This window comes from Dermacentor silvarum, unplaced genomic scaffold, assembly GCF_013339745.2.
Source record: "Dermacentor silvarum isolate Dsil-2018 unplaced genomic scaffold, BIME_Dsil_1.4 Seq580, whole genome shotgun sequence".
Lineage (NCBI taxonomy): Eukaryota > Metazoa > Arthropoda > Arachnida > Ixodida > Ixodidae > Dermacentor > Dermacentor silvarum.
The window spans coordinates 15,128-31,961 of NW_023606462.1; positions in this window are offsets into that span (position 1 = coordinate 15,128).

Genomic DNA, 16,834 nt, shown 5'->3' on the forward strand with positions numbered 1-16,834 from the left:
TCTCAGAGCTGCACAGGGGGTCGGCACGCGCTCGTGCCACTGCTCCCGTATTCGTCGTCGCCGTCAGCTTCCACAGCTGGCTACGTTGCCGCTAATCATTCCAGCGTAGAATTTCACTTCTTTTCTGTCGTCGTAACGGGGAGAGCGCATTTACGGGGGTATAAGCCATTCCTCTAGCGGGTATGAGCCATTCGTTGTCTTACGTAACACGCAGACAGACAGACAGACAGACAGACAAGAAACTTTATTTTGTCCTAAGGGACTACTTTGTCGTAGTCGCGGGCCGCACCTGCACCGGGGGCGGAAGACCGTGATCTTCGGCCCTTTCGCAGGCCCTTTAGTAACACGCAGATTTATTTTTGAAGACTTTTCATGGAAATTCTTCGAAAATGAACGCGCTCGGCAAAGGGCTCGTCGTCGACGTGCCGATTCTAGACTAAGGACTTCCGAATCCCAGGCAAAAAGTCAGTGAAGAGCCGCGGACCCCGAGTTGAGGGAACGCGATGTTGAGGTCCTACGTCAGCGAAGAGCCGCCGAACCCGAGTTTCGGGAGCGCGATCTTGAGGCCAGACGTCTGCGTTGTCTAACCCTCCATAAACCCGACAACGGTTGTGCACGCCTCGGCAACGCTAGCGTCAACTTCCCCGGTGCGACGGCCAGGTTTAAACGCGAGCTTCTCAACGGGAACTTCGGAGCCAGCTGCAGCGCATGTGACCGGTTGTGGTTCGAGCACAACGGGGTACTAGTCAGTGCAATTCGTTCGCGGGAACACCGAAGCAACACACGACAAGCTTCGCTTACCCCCATTTCCTCAACAGGGGAAGGGCTACTAATTTTTTTTATTATAAATGATGGCAATGTAGGCCTATTTAGGTGCAGCTATTCAAAAATCGCAAATGAACTATTTCGGCAGGAATACGAAAGTAAAAGAAAGCAAATCAAAACAAGATAAGTACACACAACAGAAACAGCAAAATAACTTCGTAGAACACAAAAACTTTTATTATGTACAGGCACCGTCAACGGAAGCACGGATCATTAGTATACATTCATCCATCACACAAGAAAGGGTGTGAGAGTGCTCACAAGTCCTTTTGTGTATACAAATTTGCAGCATCCGCATGTACACACAAACCCGATCGATGAAAGCACAACACGTCTTGTTCAACGAAAAAGAAAATGACTAGCGTGCACAGCAGCTAGACAACACACATAATGTCCCTCTAAGGCAGTTCATGCGATTAGTGTCTAATAAAAGATCGCGAAGGGCGCTGACGGCGCACCTCTGGTTACCATGCAGGCCATGAACAGGGTGTAAGCAGTTTGGTCACTGTCAGAGGATGTCTATCAGAGTTGGTCGAATGCTCACGCCGGCAAAAACTTAGCGAAAGCTTACTTCGTACATTCCTATACCTCCGGGCTTTGGCTTTATTTGAAGCCTTTCCGTCTAACGCAAGGTCGCTGTGACAATGGCTGCGCAATATGTGTGTGTGTGTGTGTGTGTGTGTGTGTGTGTGTGTGTGTGTGTGTGTGTGTGTGTGTGTGTGTGTGTGTGTGTGTGTGTGTGTGTGTGTGTTTGTGTGTGAAGCGGAGCGTGTAGGACGTGCTTCCTGTCAAAGATTACGCGCGGCCGCTGTTCACACGTTGTCGGCATAACTCCTTCAAGCTCCAAGCTGCACCCTTAAAGCTACACTAATGAGAACCACTAATTTAACCTTTAATAATAACTTCGCGTTAACATGTTCATTATTTAAGCGGTGACAAAGGTCATAGTTCAATCTTTAGGATTTCCGGCCATAACCAGAGCGCTTCGGCGTTAATGTGATGTCACGGTTTCTAGATATTTTCTTGCATTTGGACTATCGCGAGAAGGTTTATGTTCACAAAACATGCTGAATTTACCCTTGAACTCCATTAGAATGCAATGTACTCCTTCCTCACCTATACAAACAAATCCAACTAGACACAAGCCGTCAAAATTCATGACGAAATGGCGGCTGATGCCGAATCCTCAAGGTGGCATCTTCGTCGGGCTTCTTTGATACTTCTGTCTTTTCTGCCTGACCAAAATTTCAACAACGGTGAGAATATTACTTTTTAATTGGTTAACTAAGACGTATCAAATTATATTTCTCTTGAAGATGGCTTAATTGACACTGTGGCCGCCCCTTTTCCACTGAAGCGTTCTATGCACAACTTGAAAAGTCAAAGGTGTTAGTGCTGTGTGAGGTAAAGACAACACCGTGCCCACGTGATGTCGGAAACCAGAGTAACCGATGCCACGTCTATACCAGGCAAATTCTTAACAGCGCTGCGTTGCACCACATTTCTGCGCTCAATTATGCATTGCTCCTGGCTTTTACCTAAAACTGCATTCACTCTTCGCACTTCACGACGTGCAAACAGGAGGTTTGTCAAAGATGCCTCGCCTTCTAGGACAGTGCAAAGCATTTAGAACACGCGCGCTTTAACTGTTAACTATAAACTATTAAGAGAATGTTAACTATTTTCATCCCACTTGCCACCAAAGGAAGACGTGGCAAGATCCTACGGTGTTGATAGCGTTGTGAGACACATAGACGGAGCTTCGCTTTAGTATTGAAATGGCCGACACAACACAACACACTTTTTATCGGTATATGGACACCGACCTCCACATTCCCATCCAAACGCCAACTCAGCCTACCTCTTCCGCCGATTGGCTGACTCAGGGCACATTCTCCAGCGACAAATATTGCGTTGCTCCTTTAATGAAATCGGTAAACATGCCACGACCAGTGAGCTGCTGGACTGAAGGGCTTGGTCATTATTATAACTGTGATTATTCAACGCAGCTTTTTCTCTGTATCACTTTGGTTGTGCTCTTCTTCTACGCTTGTGATATTTTGTATCATAATCCCTATTGCATCTGCGGCGCAAACAGAACTTCTAAAGCCTCATTGATACGCACGATATCCGACAACAAAGAAAGCAAGACGATGAGGTGTGCCAGACGTCCTGCCGTGCTCTCGTAATTCGAGCTTCGATATGGGAATATGAGTAGCCAGCGCCCTCTACAGCCACAAACGGCTCCTTAAGAGGTACCTTTAGCTGATGGCCAAATCCCTTTGCTCTATACGAACCCATGTGAAACGCAGAAACGCTCATTTGAGACAATCGCGTAACCGACATGAATGAAATTTGTTGCATTTGAGAAAGGAAGGTGAAATGTACTGGCTTCATGAGGCAGAATTGTGCTTTAAGGCGCGAAATTTTTTCACAAAGATCAAGAAATGTGGTAAGGTCAAAAAAATGGCCGTGTATCTGCGTGCTTCGCTGCAAATGTCGTCGAAAGACGATAGTCTTCTGCCGGCCGTATACTACATGAGTGCTGGTCTGATCCGCGGCCACCCGTGATGCTGTTCTCGTACCATTTCCGTCCTGGCATGATAAATACAATGGAGGTTTGTTTGAACAGATTTCATTTTACCGCATTATTTCATCAAGCGGCCATTATGTTTTGCCCTGCCTCAGACAGCGTTTCCTTTATGTTGAATCGGCCGCATCTGGCTGGCATTGATAAAATTGAGGAGGCGCAGCGTGAGACATGGACGCCATCTGGCAATACATCGGGAAACATGAGCTTGTGCAGAGGGTTTCCTTTCTCCATGGCAGAGGGCGCTCGTCGGCGCGCAGTCGGGGAACGTCGTTCGTCGGCGCGCATAGCATGGCATTTTCAGCGCAGCTTAAGAAACTAGGGTCTTTAGAGTTACGTATCTATGTATTTTCTATTAAAGGAACACACTTCCTAATACTTACCTAGTGATGTTGCGCCTCAGATATGCGTAATATTTACTTTGTGATCGATAAATTCGAGACTGTACAACGCTATACATTCGCGTACCACGTGCAATCTGGTTTGACGCGTCTGACTCGCTATCGAAAGGGCAGCAACGGGCACCCAGTGCCGTCGGCCCGACGGAACGCTGCTCCTGCTCGTGCGGAACGCGCCAGGATGGCTGAGGACGACGCATAGCATGGCATTTTCAGCGCAGCTTAAGAAACTAGGGTCTTTAGAGTTACGTATCTATGTATTTTCTATTAAAGGAACACACCTCCTAATACTTACCTAGTGATGTTGCGCCTCAGATATGCGTAATATTTACTTTGTGATCGATAACGTTCACAAGTATGAACAGCCGTACCAGTTTAAGTAGTGTGGGCGGTAAGCAAGTGGTCCAACTTTGGCCGGGTGGCTGAATCGGGTGACAGACAAACAGACAGACAGACAGACCAAATTTTCAGCGTTTAAGTTCCCCAAGAAAGACTATCGTCTTTAAAACAAGGAATCCTGAAGTTCTCTAATCCGTACCAAAAACAGATGTGGTATACTTATACACAACGCGTTTGTTAGAGCTGTTAAAGCGGATAAACTTGCTGTATGAATTGAACCTTTATGTGAAATTGTTGCTTTGTTTCAGGAGGTTACGCAAAAGTTCTCTCACAGGTTACTGCTATATTAGAAAGCGGTGTATACTACATTATACTTTCCGTTTTCGTATCTTATGCGTAGCGTTACCAGAATTGTTAAATCATTATTTATAGTTAGGTAACAGAGTTGAAAACTTCACACTTGAGGTGTGATTTTTAATTTTGCAGTTTTCTATAATAGTTATAAAATATGACGACCAAAATACAATATGTTCTTCCTGCAGTCAATAGATTGTATTTTTTAACACAACGAGGCTCATCAAAATTGGTGCAGTTGATGCCCACAAAAACAATTTCTTTTTACCACGTAAATAAATAAGAGCTACCGCAAGGAAGCCTCATCTTAAGGACAAATATAAGAAAACGAGGAATGGGGGCATGTTTTGAGGTTTATTTTTGCAGAGAAAGCAGCTTACAAAGACTGTGTTCGCGTGTACGCCGCAGATCATCAGCAAATAAGTGCTATTGCCCGATTGCGAAGAGTAACATCTACCTTGGTCTCCTCTATCTTATTTTGTTTCACTGCGATAGCAATTACACAGACGCTCCAGGCTCATTTATGCCGCCGCCGACGACGTGAGCTTCCATATAAAGTCCAATGGCGATAAAATCGTCTCCGCGCTGTATGCTCTATGTGCGAGTGAAAGCGCGCGAGCGGAGCCGACGATCGTGGCTCGATCGGGCACGCGCAAGAGAGGGAAGCTGACAGTAAACGCGCCGTCTTCCGTCGCGCGAAAGGCCGTGGGGGATGGGAGTAAGGGGGGGGGCGGCATTGTTCTCGTACAGCAACTGTGTATTTCGCGACCGCGCACATGGGGGTTCGACGATCGCGGCGCTATCTCGCGCGCGGAGGGACGGAAGCGGGGCGGTAGCGCGGCAGGGTAGGGAAGGCGGGGGGGGGGGGGGGGGTTGATGTTTACTCTGGCACCATCTGCGTGCTTTGCTCGTCTGCTCACGGTCACGCGCGCCTTATCTTTAAAGCGATCTGCAGATGGCTCACACCTTTGTGCGTGCGATTTTCTCGTCGCTCCGTTTGCGTAGAAGCGATAGACAGCGCTGACGTCACTTCGCTCGCTGCTGCTGCTGGACTAGCCAGCGTTTCGACAGCGAGTGTCTGCGGTCCTCGAGTGTGATGAATTCACGTTTTCCTGTGCGCGCTGACACCATCCTTGTTAATTTAGTTAGTAAGCAAATATTTCCACGTTTTTACGGCCGACAAAACTACTATCCTTACTTCGTATAGCTGTCGACTAATTTGCGATCGCAATGGATGCTTCGCCTTTTGGGCGAAACTGCGGCTTTTTTAATCATATGTATAAAACGTTTATACTTCAGATATATCGGCACATATATGCCGAGAAAAAAAGCCGGTGTTGTTCTGTATTCGTGTTTCATTTACGATATTTTTAACACGAAAGTGTTTTATGCCGGGGTCCACCAAGACTTCACTGACGTATTTCCGTCACGGAAATACGTCAGTGAACATAATACAAGAAAGAAACCAGAAGAAAAAGTTCCACAAACATGCAAAATTTGGAAATCGAACCCACGACCTCTCGGTCCGCGACGATAGATCGCCGAGCGTTTAACCCATTGCGCCACAAACGCATTTGCAGAGAGCTACACAGACGCGCCTTATATATCTAACACTCCTCCGTGTACCCGCGCTCTTGCTCGGGGCGGTGCCGCCGCCTACGAGCAGAAAAGAGAAGTACTGCATTATGACACTAACGCGCACCGACAGTGAACGCTTCGGTGGTCTCAGCACTACGACGCCTCGATGCCAGCATTCGAAGGGACGCTGGCATCAAGAAGCACTACCAACGCCACTTAGGTGGCGTTCACCGTACTCAGCACAGCGGAGCGTGGCCTCCGCAATTAGCTCTGAAAATGTTTCTGAAGTTGATCGCGGAGGCTGCAATTACGACGCGCTGTACGCGCTGATTTGACTCGGTGACGATTAAGTTACGTGCTTTGTCTTGCGCGTTGTATTAGTGTGTCAGTTACGTGCTTCGTCTTTCGCGTTGTGCTAGCGTGTGCAGCGTAGTGCAGCTTCCATATGCACGACGGTTGCTCATGGTCATCGACGTTGGTAGTCGTGATGGAGGAGACGTGCCACCAGGCGTCAGCGTGGGTGCATCAACGCCTAAGGGCGCTTTAGCCACAAAACACCAATAGACATTATATATCAATGTGCAATAAACATTACACTACCCTTACGAAAATGAATTTAGAGTTCCTTTAGAACTCCTAATGAGTTCCTATGAAGTCAAAAGGAACTCTATAGAAACTCGCGCTCTATAGAGTCGTCTGCATAGAATCTCTATACGAAGTCTAAAGCAACCTGTCTATAGAAACATGTCATTTCACACACAATAAAAGTGCAATAGAGGGTGTATTGCCGTTATATGTACTGAATTCTATAAAGTATTCTTTAAAGAACGTCTTTAGAACTTCTAACGTGACCTCTCTATAGAATGGCTCTCCATTGGCTTTCTATAAATGCTCTATAGAGGGTGTATTGATATCTTATGTACTAAATTCTATAGAGGAACGTTTATAGAGCGTTTTTAGCACTTCTAATGCGGCCTGTCTATAGACTGGCTCTCAATTAGCCCTCTACAAATGTTCTATAGAGGGTGTATTGATATCTTACGTAGTCAATTCTATAGAAGAACGTTTATAGAAAGTTTTTTGCACTTCTATTGTGACCTATCTATAGACAAGCTCTCCATTCGCTCTCTATAAACGTTCTATAGAGGGTGTGTCGATATCATATGTACTAAATTCTATAGAAGAATGCTTATAGAACGTTTTTAACACTTCTAATGCTGCCTGTCTATAGACTGGCTCTCCATTCGCCCTCTGTAAAAGTTCTATAGAGGTTGCATTTACATCGTATGTACTAAATTCTATAGAAGAATGTTTATAGAAAATTTCTAGCAGTTCTAATGTGGTCTGTCTATAGAGCGGCTCTCTATTCGCGCTCTTTAAGCATTCTTCAGGGTGTTTCACTTACCTTGTGCCAAACATTAAAAAAATATGCAAATGCAACGTAGCTGGAGAGAACCAAGGTAATGTTTGCCGTCGCCCTCAGATGCTCAAATTATTTTTACATTCCGCCTAATTCAATAATTAGTCTTAATTATTGAACTTCTCAAGTATTATAATTAGATAAAAATTATCAATGAGAAAATTACAGCGCAACATGAAATACTCGCGACACATATTTCTGTTGCTCAATACACGCTGCATAAAAGTGTTGTTACGAGTGTGAATGAATCCCGCGAATACACGCAAAGTGCCTCGAACGGCCAGTCGCGCGGCAATATTTCAGAAGTTGATTAATTATTTAAGACTAATTATCTAATTAGGGGGAATGCAAAAAATTATGTGAGTATCTCCAAGCGACGGCTAACAACATTACCTTGGTTGGATAGTTCGGTCCAGCAACGTGGCATTTGCATATTTTTAATGTTTGGCTCAAGTTACGTGAAACACCGTGTATGGAGGGTGTATTGACATCACATGTATTAAATTCTATAGAAGAATGTTATGGAATGTTTGTAGCACTTCTATTGTGGCTGCCTATAGACAGGCCCTCCATTCCCACTCTATAAGCGTTCTATATAGTGTGTGTATTCACATATGCACTGAATTCTATAGAGGAACGTTTATAGGACGCTTAAAGAAGCTACCGTGCGGCCTTTCTATAGAATGGCTCTATATTTGCACTCTATAAACGTTTCAATAGAAGGTGTCGAATACTGCTGAATAATATCTCAAAGTGTATTTTTAGCTCAAAAAGACAACAGTGCAACCATGCAAATTTTTGTACTTGCAACAAATGATATGAAAAAAAAATTATATACGCTAGTTCAGAGCGAATTGGACAATCGTTCTCAGCAGAGAACGTACTGAGATATTGACACATAATAGTATGATTCACGTACTGTAACACGTTTAGATATTTTGCTTTTTAGCTCGATGTACAGAGCTGTTGCTAAGCTCTTGTAAAATTACCACTCGCGCCAATTTCCAAGGAATAAAAAGCCTGATTATTTCAAACCCGTTTCATGGGTTTTTACTATCAAGCAAGAGCATCTTTATAATCACTGAAGAAGGCGAACAAAACAAAAATCGAAATTACACAAAGTAACGTCAAGGAAGCGCATTGTGGTTTCTATCGCCCATGCAGGTGAATCACAAAGATGACCGAGGAACACTAAACAAAACTACGCGTAAGCAGCCGCGTCTATCTGCTGGAACGCAGTGACTGCAGCACTTGGCAGCAAACACACAGAACGCCGCCGCACATTTTGGCCAACGTCACTAAAATGCGACGCATGCACGCTGCAGAGACATGCGTTTTTTTCGAGGAATCTTCGTAGGTCGCACGATACACAGAGAAGGCACGAACGACATGAGTGCAATCCGCGCACGATAAACACACCGACACGAAAGCAAGATACGGACGACATGGGTATAACCTGCGCCACACGAGCAAAATTAAGAACCATCGCATATTTGTTGCTTTGCGACGGACAATTACAAAGTACACGGAAACATCGCACACTGCCATGTGTACCTCCGAGATTGTGTCAAAAATTTCTGGGCTACATTCAATGTTGAAGACAGCAGGAAGCTACTTAAAACGAAGTTACGGCCGAAGTAGCGCAGCTAACGGCTGCGGGAAATGTCATTTAGGCGCTTTAAGGCAGGTGATCGGAGTTCAAATCGTTCAAATCACGCCCCAGCCACGGATTTCTCAGGATCACATAACCAGATCTCGAAGGCCATGCTTTGTTGGCTACTTGCGGCATAAGTGATTCAAAAGCAAGAATTGGTCATGGAATTTCTTCCTGCGCTAAATTGTAGTGTGCAATATAGACTGGTCGATGGTTCCTTTTGTCTGGCAACATATATATATATACGTAATTGGGCACAAAATGGCACAAAAACGTGCTGTAGTGGTTATTATTGCTGGCATCACGGAGGTCATAACAGCCTCACAAGTATACAGACGGCGCTGGCGGCGCCGGTCCCACGCGGCCGGTAAAATAAGTCGTGTTGTTATTCCTCCGTCTTGAATGTGCCGGTCGGTAGTGCACGCTGCTTCGATGTTTTTGTTTGATCGTGTGGTTTTAGGTTTGCCGTAATGAAATGTTGTGTAGTTCGTGTGCACGAAAGTGCCGGAAGGTAGCCTGCGTCTCGCTGCAAACTCGCCGTATGCGTGGCGCGCCAGGCAAATGTGGACCAACGATTTTCATGCCGTGGAGTGTATTCCCTTTGTCTTGGGTGGTCGTGAAAAGTTTTGTGGACGTCGCGATGAAATAATGCGTATTATTAGCGTGCCTCAGCTCGTCCATTACGCAACGGCATGTATGCTGGATCAACATCGTCGACGCAGCACTGGCAACTCGGAGAGCTCTTTTCGATCTCATCGTACTGTTCAAAAGGTAAGCAATCGTAGTTGCTAACTACACGTGTGTTGTGCGTGCTTATCGTGTGCATAGAGTGCCTTGCGGACGTAGGAAATAGAACACCCACGGCAACAGTGAAATCTGTGCTGATGCTTGCGGCGCACTGGTTGTCAGAATTTAGTTACGCAAATTTGTTGCCACAATGCGGAATTGATAATTCTGATAAGCGTTTTCTTCCGCTGAGATAGATTACGTTCGGAAATCATCTTGTGCACCTGTTCGTGAGCTCCCGTTTTTCTGCTGCAGTTGCATAGTAACGATCCACCTGCCTCTTCACCGATTCTTTCAATGATGTTTCCTTGCTTATAAATGCTTCGACGTTGTGGTTAATCTCTGCTTACGAGGTTTTAGGCTTACGAGCAGCAGGAAAAAAATGTAAGCCAATCACAGCTTGCTACTTGCTAGTATAGCCTTGTTTTCATGACAAGCTGTGCTGACGTAATTTCACATAAATAAACATGGTAGGGGAAAGTTGCTTAATCTAAGTAATAAAAAAAAACGACTCTCTAAAAAAATTTTAAAATACATTGTAATGTGCAGTTGCGACGTGCCCAAAAATTTACTTTGATGAAGAGGTCCATATTATCAAGCCATTCAATAATTTCAACCTTTTGCTCTCTTGCCATCATGTACTAGTGCAGACATTGTTTTCGTGACTATTTTAGGTGCTCCTTGCATGTGTTTACGATATGACAGCTTTATTGCTCCACTGCTATAAGCTAACACAACTCATTTTGTAGTGGCGAGGCCTTGGCCTGCAACAGTGTCCACTAAAAGGAGGAGCCCCCAGAAATGCAGACCCGATACGAGTGCCTGCAGCAGCATGTCTGGATGCTCATGTCAGGTATGTATGAAGTGTACATGTTCCAAAAAAGTTGGATCTTGGTATCATTCATGGTTCAGTTTAGTGACACATTAGTTTATGCAGTTTACTAAAGAGGATAAATATTTATGCAACTGTATTCAACTTACTTACATGTGTGCGTAAAGTTTATGCACACATTATCATGTTCTGTATAAAACTAGACCTAACATGTCCTGATGTTTAGTATTTTTTCCTGCATAAATTGTTTGGCTGCAACATAAATTTTATTTTTGTTTAGTACACAGTATGTTTATCGCTTTTTAGTTTGGTTTTATTGTCTTAAAACTGTTTCCTATGCTGTTGCATTTATTTCCATATTTTTCCTGTTTGTGCTGCAAGCTCATGCAGTTACCTGTGCATCTAAGAATTTGTAGTGTAGTTTGCCACATATGTCACAAGTCTAAGCACGTAGTGTGCACACCATTGTTTATCATTAATATCTTCCCAGTTATTTCTGTCCTGTTCCCAGAAAAACTGTGTCTGGCAAATGCACATTTGATTTGCTTGAATTTGCTGAAAATAAATATGAAGGTCAGTATTCGCTCTACTCAGTTACTTCAGTAATAAATAGGCAGACTGATTTCGATCCCTTGTCACCGAGAAAGGATATCTTTTTTTGGTGCATTATTAATGAAAGCTCGCTCACACGTCTTCTTATTTATGTGGTATGCCTCACTGATTTCTCTAGTTAATTTTTCAGTGTGGGTGAACACAGATGAACAATCTTAATCCTACATTATGCCCTATTGTGACAATGCATGGCCAAGTAGGACAAGCATACTGGTCTTTTGAGTGAAATATGGTCATCTCTTAGGCACATGTTTAGGCACCGGCCAGTTTGCCCTATGTAAGTTTGACCACATGTGAAAGGAGTACAGTACACTACCTGTGACACGTAATGGACAAATTTGGTGGTATTTCTCACCGACGCAAACCTCCCTTGCCTGCTTGCCTTTCTCAATTCGCTTGCGGGCTGCCATGCATATCCTGCCTGCTTTATTTTTCGCTAGAAATACATGTGCATAGCAGTGTACAAGTGAACTAAGAAAGGCACCCTGGCCAGGGAGACTTGCTTTATTAAAGATACTATTAAATTTGTCTTGTGTCTGTCAGGGGTAGTGCTATTTCTGTGATCATATGCATATTTGGTCAAATGTACATGGCGCAGACTGGCCGGTGCCTCAACATGCGCCTAGGAGAGAAAATTATACGGACCAGGGGTTGAGCGATAAAGCCAATTTTTTCCTCTGCCTGTGAAAGCAATGCGAAATTGAGGACAGCAGTCCAAACTTGGCATTGCAAACTTTTCATTGCAAACAACCCTAAAAAAATGTGATTGGTCCCCATGCAACAGATAGTTAAATGCATTGTTATCATGATTGCTCAAAATCTCAAGCTCCACGTGAGAAATTGAATACTGCCATATTACGCATAGCACATACGAACTATGGCGACCGGCAGATGTAATATTGTTTCACCCGCTGAACAATAGAAGCCAGTAGATCATTCTCTTTTTCTTCCAAAAATTTGTTTGCTATGCGTAGCACAATGTCTATATAGGAGCCTTAGTTCATGGGTGTTCCTGCTTGCTTACATATGTTAAACTTAAAATGTGTTGTCATTACAAGATGACGTTAATGTGCAACTGGGCTGCTGTCTTTTGGAAACACTTTATTGTTGTCACTAGCAATGGCATGCTAGTGTCAGTGCATTGGCCTAGTTCTAGTGTCACAAAATCTTGGGAAGGGAAAATATTCTCAAAAGTGATTGCCTGAGAACTGTCCCTCTTCACGGAGATACTTCTGCTACTTTCTTGTTATAATTTTTTTTTCTGAAATACTTAAATGAAACAGTGTAGTGCTACAACTATATACATATAAATATTTATACCACATTTGTAGATATATATATTTGTGACATGTTTGCGCCTGCCTATACATCATGGCTAAATGTTCATTACACCTTTTTAAAATGATTTTCAATTGTATTTTGCAGGCTTCACCGTGGCAGAGTACCAGGCGGAACCAACGAGGTAAAAGCTAGCCTTTCCTCGCTGCTTTCCAGGAAGTGAAGTAGTGGGCGATCATGTAAGAATGAACTTGCAACATGTGAGCAGTAGCCAAAGCTTCATACAGGTCATGCTGGTGGTAAAAACTGGAATGCTGAGACAAACCACTTATTATTTATTTATTTAAGTATTAAATAATTTACATTTATTTGTTTATACCTCACTAAAGCCTTACATGCCTCCAGGAAGGAATTAGGTAAAATAGGAAAGCATTATTAAATCAAAGTAAACACGTCATTCAAAAAAGCATCATTCGCATAGCACAAGCATGATGTAACATTTTTTATTCAAGTGACGTTTCATACAAATCCACGAAAATTCCAAGAAACGAAGCTATTAAGTTAACAACTCTGACTAAAAAAAACAGTGATATCACCGTTCTGTTAGTTGCACCTAATCCATAACTAAAGTTGGCAAAATTGACGTATCATATACTGCTCTAAAATACAATCATTAATTTGTGAGTAGGACATGCAAAATGCTTATAAATATTGGAACATTTCACGCAAGCTGTAAATTCATATATCAAATTGCTTGACTTAAGACATAGCTGATCCAGTCTGCAGAACTGTGATATGTGTTTTTATTGCAGAGTTGGGGATTATTAAACTTCATGCTTTTACTTTTCTTTAAACCTGCCTATTTTTAATAATTTTTACTTTAGGCTCTGAATTGAAATTCTTCCAACAACCGGTAGACCTTAACTTTCTCAAATGCTACAAATTTAATTCAAAATAGCCTTGTGGTTGTCTCAAAACCATTTAGGAATTTCACACGTATTTAAGGAGGGACATCGGAGTTGGTCCTTAGCTAAAGCTCGAGGCCAATTCCGATTTGCAGAACATAATTGTGCTTGCTAGTTTTTTTTGTGAGTTATAGTTCTAAACATGTTTTTTTTAATTGTGCAATTGTCAACCATTCTTAATAAAAATTGGTCTAAATGTAAATAACACCAATTAAAAATGTTTTAAATAACAAACATCAAGTTCAGTCCTGTGGTTGCCAAGAAAAACGATTTCACTATTCACATGCATAGGAGCTCCTGAGCTAAATCGTTTTCTTAGGTATTGGTGTGCGTCAGTCATGTTTGTATTTCCCAGCATAATTTTGGAATATTGAGCCTGATCTCAAATTTGCCTTATAACAACATTCAAGCTTATTAAGCTTTGTACAATATATGATGCACTTCTCCAGGAGTACCACTGTTTGCTGCATTTTTACAAGGACTGCCAGTGTTCTTTTTACACTTCAAAATAGGCCAGAATGCTGTGTTTTATAAGTTTAGTGTGGTTTTGTGGAGCTGACGCAAAACATTGCAGTGCACATATATCTGTGCACATTGATATGAATCTACTTTCAGGCTTTAGTATCCAACCGTTTAATGTGCATTGCTGGAACAGCAGGTCCTTCTGCAGTTTTAATGCGAAGCTTTCTTGTCTTAGACAAGCCTGCTTTTCTCAGATGTCAACTCCAGTCGAGTGTGCCACAAATGTTTTCCTGTTTCGTATGTTAGCACCACCAGCTTGATCCGTGAAGCGCATTGGCAGCTACAGTTTGTGTGTTGCAAGTTCTAGGCTGAAGCATGTATGCTGACTGTTCTAAAGTGTGTATGTAGTATGTATGATGCATGTATCTAGTCTGAAGTGCAATAAACGTTTAAAACAGATCACTTTGTGGTTGTAGTGCCAATTATTTTTGCCACTGCATTTACTGTAATCGTTAATGCCTACAGTACAGTTCTCTAGAACCTCGGCAAAGTACAAGCACATTACAAACATCGACATAGGTTTTATAGAGATTTGTCTTTTGGGTCTGTAAAGCCACTGCAGAGAAATGTTCTAAAGAAATTTGTCTTTACAATCTTGAAAGGAACTCAATAGAAATGTTCTATAGAAATTTGTCTTTAGTATCTTTAAAAGAACTCCATAGAAACGTTCTGTAGAAATTTGTCTTTAAATCTTGAAAGGAACTCAATAGAAATGTTCTATAGAAATTTGTCTTTAGGATCTTAAAAGGAACTGCGTAGAGATGTTTTATAGAAATTCGTCTTTACAATCTTAAAAGGAACTCCATAGAAATGTTCTATAGAAATTTGTCTTTAGGATCTTAAAAGGAACTCCGTAGAGATGTTCTATAGAAATTTGTCTTTAGGATCTTAAAAGTAACTCCGTAGGAATGTTCTATAGAATTGTGTCTTCAGAGTTCCTATAAGAATGCGGTGGCCAAATAACTGTTGGAACTCTATAGGAAAATTCTATAAGCAGTCAAAATAAACACAATAGAATTCTATCGAACAAGTTCAAAAGGCTCTCTAAAAAAACACATTAAAAATTTTTGTAAGGGATAAGCTTGTATCTGTATGTACAGTTGCCGGAACCTTTGTTCTTACTTGGTCCGAATGAGATCTGATTCTGCAGCAGCTTTTTCGTGTAGCGCCAGTGCACGCAGCATTCATTTTCTTAGGAAGCGATGCTGCTGCACTTCAGGCAGAATTTTCTGCTGCCATGGCCCTTTGTATTTGCTGTCGTTCTTGCCAGCGCATCTTCAAGCTACCCACTTGCTTTAATTCCCTCACACGGGATTGTTTTGTCAACGTTCGTTAGGAGTAAGTTCATTTCCTCAATTGTGTGCAAAAAGTCTTTTCAGTACTACTTTTCCTTGAACACACATACTAGCGAGAATTTCATTGCCTAAAAACTGTACAAGGATAACATTTACTAGGGTGATGCTGTGGCCACCTTTTGAGCAAATTAAAAACGCCGACGTTTCTGGGCTATCGTTCATTGAATGCAGCGTCCATGAAATGTTGGACAAAGTGGAGGCGTTACATCAGTGCGTTACATCAATGCTTTCCTGGGTGGTTACAACAGGTGGATCACAACAAGTGCTGCTTTCATTGACAATTGATTCGGCGGAAATCTGTCGAAGTTCAGGCACGCTTTCTTTATTCGCGTGTTTACTGGCCGACATCCCGTCGAAGTCATGCTGCTTCTCTTTGCGGGAATTGTCTTTGGTAGGTAAGCAAGTGCGCTGGGCGGTGTTAATGGAACATCGTTGCTCTTTAGCCGCGGATATGCCCTCGGAATCAGTACAACCTAGCCGCCTATATAGGTGGCGCTCGCACACCATCGAATGCGGTTGAAATTCTTCGTCAGCGTGCTGAAGTGAACCCTCCCATTTTTAACACTTCTGGGTCGCGCGGCGTCGAAAAAAAGCGACATATGTTGCCCTTGGCTCGCATGTTTGTATCCAGACTTACAATAGTGTGCAAAGCAAGTGGGGTCCCTCCTGGCGTTTTTCTGCGTAGCGACGTTTTCACTCGGTCTTGGATCCTGAGGAGCACGATAATGACGAATATTATCCAAGTTGTTGATTCCACTGCCTAAACATTCAGGTAAATGATGAAATAACGGTACACAATCATGGCTCCGAGGCCAGCTCAGCGTGCCGTCTACTTCTTAGCAGATGATATAATGACTATTTTAGAGGGCGACTGATTCCAACTTGGAGGTTAACTCTGAAGCTCGAGAACAAGTTAAGGACCGCACAAAGAGCGAAATGAAAAATGTTAGGCGTAACGTCAAGAGACAGCAAGAGAGCGGTGTGGTTCAGAGAGTAAACAGGCATAGCGGATATTCTAGTTGACATTAAAAGAAACAAATGGAGCTGGGCAGGTCATGTCTTGTGGAAGGTAGTTTGCGGGGGGACCAGTCGTGGACGATGCAAAACTAGGTCGGGGGACGAAATGTGAAAATTTGCAGGTGGAAATATGAGTCAGCTAGCGCAGGACAGGGGTAATTGGAAATCGCAGGGCGAGGCCTTCGTCCTGCAGTGGACTAAAACATAGGCCGATGATGATTACAACAAGAAACATCAGACGTTTATACTCTTTCGCCGTAAATGTCCCACTTTATTTTATGTTTTAGTTAGAAAAAGCAAAAAACTTGA